This window comes from Neomonachus schauinslandi, chromosome 5, assembly GCF_002201575.2.
Source record: "Neomonachus schauinslandi chromosome 5, ASM220157v2, whole genome shotgun sequence".
NCBI classification, from domain to species: Eukaryota; Metazoa; Chordata; class Mammalia; order Carnivora; family Phocidae; genus Neomonachus; species Neomonachus schauinslandi.
Genome location: NC_058407.1, coordinates 3,966,263 through 3,981,992, shown reverse-complemented (window position 1 = coordinate 3,981,992; position 15,730 = coordinate 3,966,263).

The window sequence follows — 15,730 nt, the reverse complement described above, 5'->3', positions numbered from 1 at the left end:
TACAATCCCTCTTTGAAAAATTGACATCTTTCATTCCCTTCTACTAAACCAACCAAAGCGCCTCTTCTTCTTTTTTTTTTTTTTTTTCCTGCTGGTCAAGCATTTATGGAGAGCCGACTTAGGGGGCCGCAGTCAAGCATTGGCGGCCACCGGGCCGGTTGAGTGAAAGGCCCTTGTGTGGGGCTCTTGTTTATGGTGGCATAAAACGAAAAACAACTCATAACTTTTCGTAATAAATCTCCCTTTATAGGTGGCTCACACACAGGCCCAGCCGGCGGCCCTGGGGAGTTTGTGGGGAGCAAGAAATGGGTGAAGGAATGCGTGTTTGCCGTAATTACAGGGTTGTAAGGTAACGCTGAAATTAATTTCTTCAAAGTTGGGTTTCAGAAGCCAGGGCGGTCTCTGCAGGCCAGCACTGTCTTCGTTTTATTTTAGTTCGTTGGTTCTAGCCATTTGGGATTTTAAAATGCATGTTTGTACTCGCGGGTACCTATCCTGTTAAAGTGAAACCCGTCCTGGGGGTGGGGGGGGACGGGGTTAAGGCCGCCTTTTAATACCATCCTATCACAGGTGCGATTTCCCCTCTGCTCTCCCCATCTTACTGATGTGGTTTGGCGAACCTTCACGGGTGCTTTGACCACAAAATAATGGGCAGGGGGGGCCCTGTTTCCCTAACGCCCCAGAGTTGTGAGCTGGCACCTGAAGGTCATGTTTCCGGGAACGTGGACAGAGGCCCGAGTAGCCCAGGCCTACCTGACAAAAGCCTCGCCCCGGGCTGCCTGGTTCCCTAGAGCCCAGGGAAGAACCCAGAGGAAAGAGGAGGCCATTTCACTGAGATCTGGCCAACCCCCGGGCACAGAGACTGAAAGTTTGCTTAGGTGCTGGGGACCAGACCCGGGGGCGTCTCTTCTGCTAAGCCGCTGTGCCCCCCACCTCCCATACCACATCCTCACCTCCCACGTTTTGAATTTTTATTTATGACTCTATCAGAGGCAGTTAGCAGATGTGAAACCCGGGTGGGACATTCAAGAGCGATCTCAGGAACGGGGTTGCCGCTGCCGAAGGCCTGCTTCTCCAGCCGGGAGCTGTTGCTTGGCATTGGCAGTGACCGGGGTCGTAATCAGGAAAAGCTCAAGTTCCAGCCGACCCTCGCCTGCAAAATGCGGGAGATGCTCTCTCCGGGTCCACAGATGACCTGTGACATATCTCGTGATGGGCAGGAAGGTGTGGCATTCTGCTGACCCCCAAACAAGGGGTATCCGTTGCTGCTTCTTCACGGGCCTATGGGAGCAGGGAAAGGCCTGAGCATCCAAGGAAGCACCCCCAGGGCCACTTAGTGGGGGCTGGCTATTTGCCAAAGCTCCAGAGGCCCATCTCCCCGGCCGCAGTGTGCCCCTGGCACACGGGGGGTGATGGCGTTGAGTCTCTAGTAAAGCGTGCTCCCCCCACCCCACCCTCCCAGATGGAGGCACGGCCTCAGCACCAACGCCGCCCGGTCTTGCCTTTGTCCTTGTTCCTTGGAGCCAGCCCAGTTCCAGTGGAGACTTGGGCCCCCCTCCCCGCTGGGGGGGCTTCTTACCGTGTTGGGATATCCCATCCAGGCAAAATTTAGTTTTGAGGATATCCACACCAAAGTCGAGGTTCTGAAAATGAATTGGCACCTGCCTGCTTTTTGTCACTTCTGGATTGAATAGAATGTGCTAAGCAGGGGGACAGGGTCTCCTGGACTGAGGTGGGCTAGTGGGAGGGTGGCCCTGGTATTTCTGCTTTTGTTTTAAACCAGGGCCGGCCCCCAGGTCTTTCCCTGCCTGCGCTTGGGGCTGAGTCATGCCCAGCCTTCGGCCGCTTGAAGCCCCAGATCCTGGGTGAGGGGTGTCCAGGGTGCTGGTGGGGTCCGGCTGCTGGGCAAAGGCAGTATATGGTGATGAGGCCGCCACTGGGGCCCGGGCACACATACCACCCAAACAGGTACAGATAGCATTGTGCTTGGCTCCACGGGCACAGCGCGGAGTTTTGTGGCAGGGTCACTTTTTGGGTCTGTGTGGTTTGCACCTGGTGGGACAGTCTGCGAACCGGTCTCGCCTGCTCCCATCCTCAGGAGGGTGCTGGGGCCTGTTTTGCCCCGGTGTGGCTGAGGCCTGATGGGAAGGCAGCCCCTGGGGCTGAGGGAGGGGCCCGAGGGCTTTGGCCACCCTGACAGGCCCTCGGCCTGAGCAAGTGCTCCCTGGTGTCCAGGGAAACCAGCGTGTGCTCCTGGTGAGGGACAGTGTCCGGGAAGGGAGGGAGGCCCTTGCAGGCCAGCCAGGAAAACATCTCACAACCATCGTGCTTGGTTTTCCTTGGGCTTAGAGGGTGTGCTTGCATGTTTGGATGTTTGGGGAGAAGGGAGAATACTCTTACAGGAACGCCACCAACGGGGGGCGGGGGGTGTCCTGGCTCCCGTCGGGCAGCTCCCATCTGGCCCCTGCCCCTGGCTCACTATGTGACCCTGGACAAGGCACCTTAGCGCCCCGGGCCTGTACCCTGAGCCCTAGCACAGGAATAATGACAGCAACGTCAGAGGGGCGTTTGGAGGGTCCAGACAGCGCTCTCCCCACAAAGCACGGTTCCTGGCACGTGGCAGGGACGCCATAAAGCGTGCTGGTGTTGTAAATGGTAATCGCCATGTTTACCGCTGGTGATGATTATATTTTTTGAGTTTCTAAGAAACAGAGAGTCCAGTTTTGGTTTCACCCGAAAGGACACCTACGAGTTTACCCTCTCCCATCCTCCCCGCCGCAGGTGGTGGTGCAAGGTGAACTTTGATGTTTTCTCTCAGGTGGAATGCCAGGAAGCTTGCAGAGCCGGGCTTCCCTTGTCACGGGGACTTGGCTCGGAGGCACTGGGGACACTAGATGGGAGCAGGGCCCCGTGAGGTCCTGGGACGTGTTCACCGAGGAAGGAGTGGAGCCTCCCCCCAGAATGGCACTTGAGGAGCTCACTTGGGTGCTGACCCCAGGGTCTGACCTGTGCCTCTCACCTCTTCAGGGTCCAGGGAAAGCATGAGGGCAGGCCATCACCACTCGGGGGTCCAGAGTGGCCACACCAGCTGCCAGTATTGGAGCTGGCAACGTGGGAGGCGATTTGGTGGGAGGGTTTCACCACTGATGAGCTAATCGCTCTTTGGCCACATACAAGCATACGTTTCCCAGAACGCTTCGTTGAGGCTTTTCTCTCTTAGCTGATGGTTCAGGAAGACCCAGCAAGATGGCCCTTTCTCAAAACAAGTTGTCGGAACGAGAAAGGAGCCTGGGCATCGGCTGCCCTTGCTGATGTTACGGAGCAGAGGAGGGGAAAAACGCAACAACTGTCTCCAAGCAAAGACAATGGATCTTTTATATGAAATACTTATTTTCAGGGCTGACCAGTGTCCCGTTGGCTGGGATGGCGGAGCTCGAGTTTCTGGGTGTCACGGGCCCTGAGAACCCAGTCAGGGACGGAGATTTATAAAAAGGGAAAAAAGAAAGTCCCCTGACCCATGGTTCTTGGAAATTCAGTGGGAACGTCTGGCTTTCTTTGTTGAGTGGAGGCTAAACTTTCTCAAGTTTAATTTTTTCCTTCTGTGATCTCTTTCGCAAGGCTGCGGGGGCACCTTCGCAAGCACCAGAAAGGTAGCCAGGTTTCCAGGTTTCGGGTGGTGAGCTGGGTGGGCCCTGCCACGGGCCAGACCCGATGGGCCTTTGTCTGCTGGGGGTTGGGGGGGCAGGTAATCCTGGAATGGAAGTGAAGAAAACCCAGACTCTTAAGAGGAAGGGTCCATCCTCCGAGGAGGAGGCCATCAAGAGCGATTTCGGACAAATTTGTGATTCTCTGGGGCCCTGTGCTTCTCCCAAAGCCCATTGTCCGATGCAGTTGGGAGCAGTGTGCAGGTTATCAGAGAGCCTGGCCTGCCGTGGTGAAGCCACACGCCAACCCTCAAATACCCTTCCTGGCTGGAGAGGGTGTTTGTAACTCCTGACAGACTGGCCCAGAGTTAGCACTGGATGGATGTCTTCCGAATTACTAAAATGAACAGAATTTCACTCTGAGGCTTATGCACCAGCCGTCTCCCTCTTCCCTGCTCTGCCGCGGTGGAGAGCGTTCAGCCCCGTTCTTGCTAAACCCACAGCCTCCACGCAGCCAGGAAGGCGCCCTAAGAAGCAGGGCCCAGCTCCCAGGCTCACGTTAGGGACTCGGAGGAACTGATCCGGCTGGGGCCAGAACTGAGAACGTCTCCCTGGCGTTGGGGGGACGTGGGGAAGGCTGCAGCAGAGAATCGGCCTGGGATCCCTGCCAACTAAGGGGGTCCTCAGTCTGGACGCCCCTGCGAAGCGGGTGAGGACCAGGGAGGGAGTGGCCCCAATGGGGGTGAGGGATGAGAGTCCCCTCCCCACCAAGCTTCCCCTTCACCCGTAAGTCTTTGTTGGCAAATGATAACATTTGGCTTTAAAAATGAGGTTTCGTTTTTTAAAACTGCTTTTACTTGGGGTTTTTCGGTTTGGGGTGGGTTTTTTTTTTTTTTTTTTTTTTTTTGGATCCTGGAACTGCTTCGCTGTGGTCTCTCTGACCTGCCCCCCAGAAATGCCATCAAGAGAGCTCTCTTTTGGGGGTGACCGAAACAACGTCTGAGGCCACGGGTATAGATTTGGTAAAATCGAAGTGGAAAAGGCTGGATCGGTGTGTCATGAGGCAGAAAACCCTCTGACACGAGCTTTTATTCAGGCAGCTGGGGCAGCTCCACAAGTAAATGCCCTAGGGTCTCGCTGTGAGATTCTGGATGGCGGACTTGTTGGCGCCGGATTCCGGACGGGTCAGAAACCCGCGTGGCTGCAGTAATCCAGCCCTTGAGCCGCCGGCCGGGCCTGCTGCTCCATGGGTGGCTGAGAGGTTGGTTCTCTGAGCAGACATGTGAGCAGCCGAGGTAATGATTATTATTGTGGTTGGAAATGTGTGCATGGCATGTACAAAGTGAAACAGCCGCCTTCTTCTTCTTCTTTTTTTTTTTTTAAGGGAGTAATAGAATTTTCCCTTAAGATTAAAAAAGGAATGTTGTCCCTGATCCCTTTGGCTTCTAAGGCTGGGGCTGGGTTTTTTTCGGCAGTGAACCGCCCTTCCTTAATTCTGGCATCTTCAGATGGCAGGAAGAGCGTTTAGCTGAAATATTTACCTGCTGATTTGGGGCTCTTAAATCTCGATTTGCCTTTCATGTGTTTAATGGCGATATTTACATCCAAATCAGCCTTTTATAATTACATTTTAAATTATAATAAAACGATGGTGCCGGGCTTCAGTCTTCCTGCCGCTGCGAGTTGCATTTGGGTGTACATCACGTCACCCAGACCTGCCTGGGCTCCGAGGAGGCGCCAGACATGCGGGTTCCGGCCTGCAGGGACACACGTGTGTCCCGAGCGTGTCGGGCTCTGTGCGTGTTAAACTGTGGAGCCCTCCCCGCCCGGCCAGGAGGAGAAGGGCTTGTCTCCGGGGATTCTGGCCCAGAGACACAGTGGCGATGCTGCCAAACCTCATGGCCCAGGGTTGCAACCGAGAAGGAACTGTTTCGGGCCAGGCTGTTCTGCCACCAGACTGATGTGTTGTGTCCCGAGCCCCACGCTGGGGTGGAGGCCATATCTCCCGGGCAGCCAGCTGGCCCAGCCGAGGCCACTTCTGGCTGTGGCGATATTGTGTGCGTGTGTGTTGGGGTAAGGGGCACCCACCACCTCTGCAGCCATAACCCAGGTTCTGCCTCCTCTCCTCGGTCAGGGGCTGGCCCCCAGATGGCCACCTGGCTTTCAGTGGCTTTCCCCGTGGAGCGTGGGGGGGGACCCTCTCCTCCCCGGGGGCCAGGCTGTTGGCAGGTGTACCAAGCCATTCCTGGAATGGAATTTCCGGCGTTCCTGGTCAGGCGCATGGCATCGGAATCCTACCTGCTTTGTCTCTGGCATCAGCTGGTGAGCTGGTCACGTGGCGGTGTGCGTGAGACCAGAGCCTGAGGACCAGAGGGCTCCTTCTGGGCTGCTTCCTTCTTGCTCGGTCGCCTTGCCATCTCCCACCCCGTCCTTTATGGGCATGACCGTATCTGAGCCTGAGCTCCCGTCCCCAGATGCTCAGGTGTCTAGACGGTCCCTTACCCTCAGTCCTTACCGACAGAAGGGCCCATTAGCCGGACGGCAGGCCCAGCCACGCTCAGTCCATGCTGTGCCCTCCACTCCAGCACAGAGCTGGCCCTGCCTGCCTGGGGAGCCCCTGTCTCACACTGACAGCCCTGTGGCTCACCGTGCACAGGGACGGCAAGTGCCTGGCCACATAAAGGGCCGACGGAGGGACTTGGGCAGATAGTATGGCCACACAGATGTGGCCCAGATGCCTTCAGCAAAAGGCAGCCAAATCTGATAAATCTCCAAAGAAAAGCGCCACGATAAACCCTCAGGCCCGCTGACCGGGTCCGAGGGCCGGAGCCCGGGCACGTTCCACCTTGGCCAGGATTGGCCACAGAAGAGTCTGTGATGGTCTGAGAGGGTGTGGTGACATGCCTGGACTCTGGACTCCGATGCCCTCATGGCGGCCCGGCAGCTTTGCAGCTCCTCTGGGCAAGGCGACCTGCTCCTGAGGGCCAGCAGGGTGCCCGGCCTGGTGCTTAGCCCTCTGTGTGCATTTTTCATTCCGTCATCCAGCAGCCCTGAGTGGTGGGAGTCGTTATCCCTGTTCCTTCTGTGGATGGGGAAACTGAGGCTCAGAGAGCTGCTGTGGCCCAGGGTCAGGTGGCCACTCGGACACAAGGCCGATGCCGAACCCTGGCGGCACGGCCTCTCGGGGCATCTGTTGGAACGGGCTCGCTCCGAGGCCGGGGCCCAGGGAGCGGCCAGGGTGGGGGGCCCTGGGCCTCGCCCCCCAGGGGAGCACGCCGGGTGCTGGCCGCCGCCGCCTGATCCTCCTCGGGCCCGGCACGGGAACAATGCGGCCTCTATGCCGGGAGCGGGCCCGGGCCGCCTGGACTCCAGAGCAACATGGCGCCCAGGGCCGCGCCGCCTGGCCACGGGGAGGGCTGGCGCCTGGGCCGGGCCGGCTCCCCCGTCCTCCTCGGGCCAGCCGCTGAGTGGCCAGTCGCGCCTGCTGCCTCCTCCCTCTCCCACTCGGCCCCCCCCCCCCCCCCCGCTGCCCCCGCCTGGTGGTGGGTTCGGGGGTCCGGCCCACCCGCCTCTGCCACGTCTGCCATCCTCCCGGCACCCAGGAGCATCTTTCAAAAATTCCCGGTGGGCGGGGCCGAGCCGCAGCGGCCGCCTCTGGCCCCCCCTCCCCGGGCAGCCAGTGCCAGATGAGAGCAGGAGACAAAAGTAGCATTTTCCTCGTCCTCCTGGGCTGGCAGCAGAGCCTCCCCCAGCACCACTTGGCTCCTGGCAGCCCTGCCTCCGGGTGCCAGGGTGGCCGAGGCCCAGGCCACGCCGGCCAGGACCAAGGGGACCGATGGACGAGGGTGGCCAGAGAGCAGGACGCCTGAGGGCCCGTCGGACCGGGGCTGGCACCTGGGGACGGCCTGCTGGCCAGTGGGACCTGCCCTCCTCCTCCTGCCACTGTGCCCGGCCGGGCCAGGGGGCACCATTTTCACTTCCTTGCTTTGGAGAAAGCTCCTCATCCTCCTGCACCTTGGGTAAGTCACCTTCTTCCCTTCTCTTTTGCTGGAGACAAGCCGAGGGCTCTGCCATCTTGTGCTCGATGCCTGTTACGTTTCCTTCCCTCTAATTGGTTATCCGAAATTCAAAATTCTATTTCCGACCACCCCCCCCCCATCTTCAGTGAAGTAAGCCTTTCCAAAAACTGCAGGGAAAATGCAGAAGCCAAGCCCATTTATTTTTAAGATCCAAAGCTATAGGCTTTGGGAATCACAATAAAAATGAATGTTTGTTATTTCACAGTAGCTGTGTGTTCAATTATAATTTGAACGAATGTTTCGGGAGGTATTAATAGGCATGGCCTACTCGTTTCTGCTCAGTTGTGTTGGTTTGTCGTGGGAATCTCATCATCATCATCATTATTATTATTATTTTAATTTTTGGTGGTGCCAGGAGCGGCAGAGGGAAAAACACCAAAGCGCCCATGCTCCTCCTAGCAAACTCCTCAGCAGGCAGGGCTGGGCTGGCACACGGGAGGGTGGGTTCTGCGTTGAGAAACAGAGGCCCTTTTATTTTATCCGGCATCTTTAATGCTGCCATGTCCACAGTTTAGGGATCCAGTTCTTTTCTCCCTTTCGTTTTATTTTATTTCGGGTGTGTGTGTGGGGGGGGTGGTGTCGGGAGAAAAAAGAAGGCTCTTTTCGGCTTTCAGCTCAATATGGGGAAAATCTTTTTGGTGGTTTTGTGCTTTGTTTTTTAAACACTTATTTAAGCCCGGGGATTCCACCTAACGGTGCCGTGTCCAGCTCGTAACTGCCCTGCCCACAGACGGTGCGTGGGGTCCACGTGGGCACGTCCACCAGACGGACCCTCTGGGGGCCTGAGTTGTCCAGGGCTGGCCTGTGCCGGCTCCCGTCCTGGTTTCCCATCTGCAGAACTGTGGGCCGAGACGTTCGACCGTCCTGGGCCTGAACCGTGGCCAACGGGGGTGGGAGTCCCTCAAAGACCTTTGCATCCCCAGGCCGCACTGCTGCTGCAGCCCAAAAGCTACCCTCCACGGTTGCCCGAGTTTCTGTGATGGTAACTGACCCTTCAGAAGGGCTGAACCTTTTCATATAAAAGGTGGGCTTTGCAGAGTTCAGCTCCAACTTACCTCCGTCCCCTGGCAGGCTGACAAAAACGCCCACAGATGCGGCCTGGTTTTTCCCCATGTTGGAGGGTAGCTGGGGTCTTGATTTATGGAAAATGGAAAATCAGGCCCAGAAAGTTCTAAATTGCAACGGAGAGGAAAATTCCCACGTAAATACATCTTTGTTTTCCTGATTCGGAGGCGTTGGGCCCTGTTTGTGTGGGTCTGAGCAGCCGGCCTGGGCAGATACATCCAAACATAAAAGTGAGCTCAGCTCACACAAGGACTATCATGGCTGCTTTTGTTCTTAGATTAGACAGCAGTCGATACTGGGGGTTTGGGGCTGCAGAGCCAGGCGTATATAGCAGAGATAATTAAAACATTTTCATGATTGTGACAGCCACATTCTGCTGCCGCAAGCTGGAGGATCATTCTACCCAAATATTTAGCAAGCACCAAATAAAACACTGGTGACTAAAAAGAAGTAATAGGAAAAAAACAGTGCCATAAATTCTAAAGCAAAAGAGTCCAGAGTGTAGACAGGTGGGTAGGGGGAAAGGAGTTTTTATTTAAAGAATTTATGCTTTTAATAGCTGCCCATGCCTCATCTCCAAAAATTTTATTTTTTGGTATAATTAGTGTAGGTAAATAGGCCTTTAATCCTAAATCCTGGAGTGATAGTCACATTCCCGGAGCACGACTTCCTCTTCTTTTTGGAGGTAAGGGCAAGTAGCATAAAATCAATTAATTTCCATAAATGAGCATTTTCATTCTAAATTAGTATTTTCCACCGAGATTTTCACCTAATGGGTGTAATGTCTATGGATAACACATTTCCAGCATACGCCTTATAGAGCTGGGATGGTTGTATGTGACCAATTACCATGTTTGTTTTTTAACTTGGGCAATGACATTCTGCCTCCCCCAAAATCAGGAAAATGCCATGGAATCTTTTGTGTTCTGAATCAGGGAAAATATCCGCGTTCTCCATGGCACCCAATACTTCTCGGCAGGTTGTTTTTTTTTTTTTTTTTAAAGAAAGTACCACGCATAGCAGTTTTCACATCATTGCTTCTATATAAATTCCACTATAGACTGAAATTATACATTCTCACAGCACAGATGGGCTGGTCTGTCATTACGACTGCTGGGTCCTTGTTGGAACACACAGCATATTTCAATTGTGGAGTCGACAATTTCGAAGAACTGAGGTCAAAATAAACAAGTTGCACTTGTGTATAAAAACAGTCCTATGATCCTCTTGTCCCCTGAACAATTTGGCAGAAGAACCACCATCACCTTCATTAGATTAGAATTTAAATGTTGGTCTTTGTCTTTGCCTTTTAAGACTCCAAATGCCCTACGTTAAAGGACCTTAAATGTTTTAATTAATGACCAATTTTTATGTTGTTTGGCAGCATGAACAGCGTTAACGCTAGATTTAAATTCAAAATTATGGGGTTTGGGACTTAAGATTTTGAGATCTTCATTAAATCTCTAGCTGTTCTGTATAGGCTTACATGAAATTATTTTGAGATGTTTATGAAAAATAGGATGACAAATATTTTGCGTGGTTTAAAGGTACATTTAAATCCCTCCCTCTCCCCCGCCGCAAAAAAATATATATATAAATATACATACACACACACACACACATATATATATATATATATATCAACAGGTAAACTACAAAGAGTAGCTATAAACTTAAAAAAAAAAATTATCTCACCAAGATAACAAGGTGCAGAATTTATTGGCCGTCATCACACATGAGGACAGAGAAGTTTTACGAGCACAAATAATTTGCACATGATAACTGTTTATTTTGTGAATTTGTTCACGTTACGACGTAATCCGTTCCGAGGGTTCTTCCCCACCCCCCCCCACGCGCCCCCCCCCCCATTTTTAAGTGATTGCTTCTGCTTTTCCCCGAATTCTGGATCCCGGCTCTGCCCTTCCCAGCCTCTGAGGCCGCCTTCCCTCGCTGTGGCCCGGAGCTCACACCCGGGGCTTGTGGCCGAACCTGAACGAGGCAGGGATGCTTCCCTCTGCTGTCTCCTGCAGGCTCTCAAGTCTCCTTCCATTTGTTAATAGAAGTGCTTTGTTGTGGCTTGTTTATCTGAAGGCACGTACCTGTTGGTGGAGATGTTTGGGAATAACAGGAAGGGCGAAAAGTTGATGAAATTTGCCGGAGCTCCTGGGGAGCTGCTTTCTCTAGCGGTCCTGCTCTTGCATTTTTTTTTTTTTTTAACCACTTCCTCCTTTCCCATTTGGTCTTTCAGCCTATTGACCCTGGTCTTGGCATCAGACCTGTATTTACTAGCAGCCCGGAGAACATGGCGCTGGGCTGGGTGCTCTGAAAGAGTGGGCAAGGCGGAGCTGCCGCCGCCCTCAGAACCAGAGCCCGGCACCTTGCTCCGTCGGCAGAGCAGAGTGCAGAAGAGCGGGAGCTCCGCGACTGAGGCCGGGGTTCAGACTGAGTCGGTGTTAGTTCCTGGCCCTGTTGATCAAAGGCAACTCATTTCACCTCTCCATGTCCCCGTTTGCTCATCTGTGAAATGGGCCCAGTAAGTGTCCCCGCCTCATAGTCACACATGGAACGCCCTTAGCACAGCGCTCAGTTCCCAGAGAGCACCCCATACCTGCTCTTAATCCTCGGTTGATTTCTGAGTCTCGGACGTGCCTGCCAGGCGGGGGTTAACACCGGCTCCATTCGGCCAGGGGAGGCACTGAGCCTGAAGCTGAGTCCCCAGATTCAACCAGCTGATGAAGATCAGGGATGGGATTCAGACCTGGGCCCGCCGTCCTCCAAAGCCCACATTCATCCTGCATGTCCATGCGGTGCTCAGGTGTGGACGGCGCACACTTGCCCGTGCGTGAGCCCCGGGCCATGTGCAGACGCACACAGTGTGCTGTGCTCTGCCTGGTACGTCGGTGGTTTCCAGAGGTGGACGGGCGTTTGGAGGCACTGTGCCAGCTTGGGGCAGGTGCTCTTCATGGCTTCTCAGTGAGCCATGGAGCCCGTGGGCCACTCCGGGGGACACTTGCTGGGCACTCGGCTGCCCCAGTGTGATGGGTCGTCTTCCCCAGCCCAGGGCCAGCCAAAGCAGGCTGGACAGGGCACCCAGCTGCCAGGCCCCTGGGAGGTGAAGGAAGACCCTTTGGCCGGGCTGGCTACACGCTGGGACCTGGCGAGGCATGGTGCGGTCTCCCCGGAGGGGCAGGCTGTTCCAGGCACCGGCCATTTGCAAACGCTGAGGAGTGCAAGTGAGCCTTTAGGCCTGGGAGAGGAAATGGCAGTACGAGCAGGCCCAGAACAGGATCCGGGAAGGCGGCCGAGGGAGGGGAGCGGCCGGAAAGCCCAGGGGTGGGCCGGTTGGTGCGCTGGCGGCCGTCCTTCGAGAAGCAGCCAGCGGGGCTAGTCTTCCTGGGCAGGTCCGTGTGCGTGCGTGCACCTGCGTGCGGGGCTCGGGCCCCTGGGCGGCCACTGAGCAGCTTTAGCGGCCCAGCTAGCTCATCAGTAACGTGCTGGGGACGGGGGATTTGATGAGGTCCTGTGAACGCCCAGCGCACCTTTGGACAAAAAAAGAGCTTTGACGAGAATCTTTACTGTGGGCCTGGGTTCTGTGTCTTTAAAGCATTTATAACAGCACAAGACTCGGGAAACGGTCCGACGTGGCAGATGGGAGCCTGTCTGGGAGGCCCCGGGTGGTTTGTGTGTCCCCTCGTTGGGGCCTCTTAGGTAGAGACCGGAGGCCTGGACTCTCAAGAGAGCTGCCTGCCCATCCCAGCCTCAGTTTCCCTATCCATAAAGCAAGGGGGTCAGTACTACCCACAGGGTTCTCGTGGCCTCCCTGGTGATGAGGTCACTCCCCACTCATCCCCCTTAATGGGGAGCAGTTGCTGGTGGGCCCTGGGAAAGTGTCCCCAGCCTCGGGTCCCCAGGACTCTGGCTTCCGAGTTTCTTGAGGGACTAGGAGGGAGGTCTGAGAGGCCAGGCCCGCAGACCCACAGAAGGGTGGGGGCGGGGGGGCCGGGCTGCTCCAGCATGTGCTGGGGAACCTCTGGCCCAGTTTCCTGGGCGCCCAGCCCTGCCCCAGGATTCCTGCAGTGGGTGTGTCTGCACTTCCGGCCCAGGCGTGGGCGGCGGGGTCCTCGAGGCAAGCGGAGTTCCCCACCCGCCAGAGCCTCCTGGTTGCGCAGCTTCTTTTGGCTCGATGGGATGAGGTCTCCCACCTGAGCGTGGCATGCGGGGTCCAGGCGGGTGAGCCCCCCGCCTGCCGGCCGTGCCCGGGCCCAGGTGACACGGCGGTGGCGGCCTGCAGCAGCATCGCGGGGGCTGACCGCGGTAGAGAAGGTGCCCTCCAGCTCGAGCCTGCGTGGTTACGATCACCCGAAGAGCACGTCGCCTGGTGCCAGGACCTGTGGAGGCTCTCAGCCCCAGATGGGTGGGCCTCGAGGGTCTCGGGCCTCGGTGCCGGGTGCTCTAGCTCCAGAGGTGAGCCTCGCCCCCCAAGATGCGGTCATGCTCAGATGGTCTGTGTGACCGTGCGGGTGCTGGTGGCGGCCCTGGGAAGCAGCTTCCAGGTGGGCACTCCCGGGCCAGGCAGTGTGGCCGGCCAGCACAGCCTTAGCAGATGCCACCGCAGAGAGGTATGGCTGCAACCGCAAGCGTCCCACTGCCAGGGGACGAGTGAGCAAGACAGGCTCAGGCAGGACCAGTGAAGGGACCCAGAGAAGCAGAAACCCCTGCCTTGGCCCAGTGGAGAATTGGGGGCCACACTTGGCTCCCCCAAGGGAGGGTCAGCGCATGTCAGATGCTGCGCAGGACTCAGTTCCTTGCAGCTGGGGGGAGCAACCCTTTGTTGACCTACTAAGCGCCAGCCTCAGGGCCGGCTACTTTGATCCTGTTTATTTGTTTATCTTAAAGATTTTGTTTGTTTATTTGAAAGACAGCACGAGCAGGGGGAGAGGCAGAGGGAGAGGGAGAAGCAGACTCCCCGCCAAGTGGGGAGCCCGACGTGGGGCTCGGTCCCAGGACCCCGGGATCATGACCTGAGCGAAGGCAGACGCTTCACCGACTGAGCCATCCAGGCGCCCCCCTCCCTTTTTTTAACTGTCCATTTGAAAATGCAGTCGGCCCGTTCTGCTTCCTTCTGACATCCCATCGGAGCCAGCGTGGGCCGACGCTGCCCGGGTGCTGGAACATGGTGCGGACAGGACGGCTGCAGGCCCTGCCTGTGTGGAAGGTGCTAGCAGTTTTCTGTGTGAGAAAACCAAGGCTCAAAGAGGCCAAGGAGCGTTCCCAGAGTCACACAGCGAGGGAGTAACAGAGGCTGCACCCAAACCAGTCTCTGACCACAGGACCTGCGCTCTCCCCACGCTGTCCCCACGCTCTGTGGAAACGGCCGGATACAAGACCCCTTTTTATTGTTTCCCTGTCATGGATGCTGACCTTGGTGGGCTCTTCCCAGACACGCAGTGCCAGGAAGGCCCTGTCCTTTGCGCTGGAGTTCTGCCGCCCCCAGGGAGAGCCAGGATGGCCTCCATCCCTTCCCCCCAGGGGCCATGTCGTGCTGGTTCCGGGGGCCCCAAGGACCTGTCTCTGGCTGGGTTGCCATGACCCCAGCATCTGGGGCCTGGCAGTTGGGCCCGCAAAGCCTCCAGTGCCCTGCTGGGGTGAGGGCTTCTGGCCTCCAGGGCTCAGGGTGCTGGCTGGAGCCAGACGGTGCACAGTGTGGCCACGGGCCAGGGTGTCATCCCTGCTCTCGCTGTTCTTCTGGCCCACGGAAACACACAAGGCCCAGGTGATCTACAGAGTTTATCACTCAGGCACTGGGAATAACGGCCTTTGGGGGACACTGTAAAAACCTGGAACAGACAAGACCATTTTGCAGCCTTTGACGTTCTCAAATGGCCCTTTTTGCTCTGTGCCCAGTTGATACCCTTCCATTGTGCCGGGAGCCTGCAGCGGATGACGAGCTGGGGTTTTTTGCAGGCTCTTCTCGTGGGGGCTGGTTGTATCTGATGGGCCTGGACCCCTTTCTCGTGGAGATGCTCGTGCCTTGTGCTAAGGTGCACAAGGTGGATCGGCCAGGTGCCCGAGGTCGTCGGCCCCTGTGAGGTCTGCTCCGAGGCAAGGGTCTCAGCTGGAGGGGGGATCCCTCAGCTCAGGGCAGGACAGAGGTGCTGGGGTGCCATGTAGAGGCCAGGGTAACTGCATGTGACAGCAGCTCTCTGCAGGTGAGCAGGGCCGTGTCATGTTCGAGAAACCATGCCCTGTCCATCCATGGGGTTCCCTCTCTGGCGCTCGTGTCCCAGCGTTGCTCAGAGCTCATGTGATCCTCGAGGGCGCCTCTCAGAAGGGCTGGGGAGCCTGCTGTGGGCAGGCCCTGGCTTGGGGTCCAGGAGGAGATGGACAGCACCATCCAGTGACTGGACCAGGCAGACCTTGTTGAGTACTGGGTCCTCTTAGAGGGCTAGAGCTGTGCCAGGCGGTCGTGTCTGCCCCCCACTCACAGGCCTGGGGACCTCACTTAGCGAACACGGGCGCCCTCTAGGAGGCCCGGCCCCAGGCCTGGTGGTGCTGGCTGGGGAGCAGAAAGTTAGCCAGGAGTACCCAGTGCCCGCCTGAGGGATGCAGGAAGCCTCCCAGAGGCGGCGGACCCACAGCCCCGGGCTCGTTCTTACCTCCAGCCCGGGGCCTGCCACGTCTCCGGGCCCTGCTGCCAGGCGCAGCGCCACCCCTCCCGCCGCCCCACGCCAGCCCTGCACAGGCCACATCTGCTGCTGCAGCCCGCGCCAGAGCTCCACCTCCCGGGCTCCGTCCCCATGGAAACCGCTGGGGGGGGGGGTTCCTGCTGCATTTGGCCCGCTGACTGGTTTCCATTAGAGCCAGCCTGCTTTCCTTGAGCTCTGCCCCCGAAGTTCAAGGCTCCCCCTGCCCCGAGGTTTCTTTTGCATGTACTGCGCACCA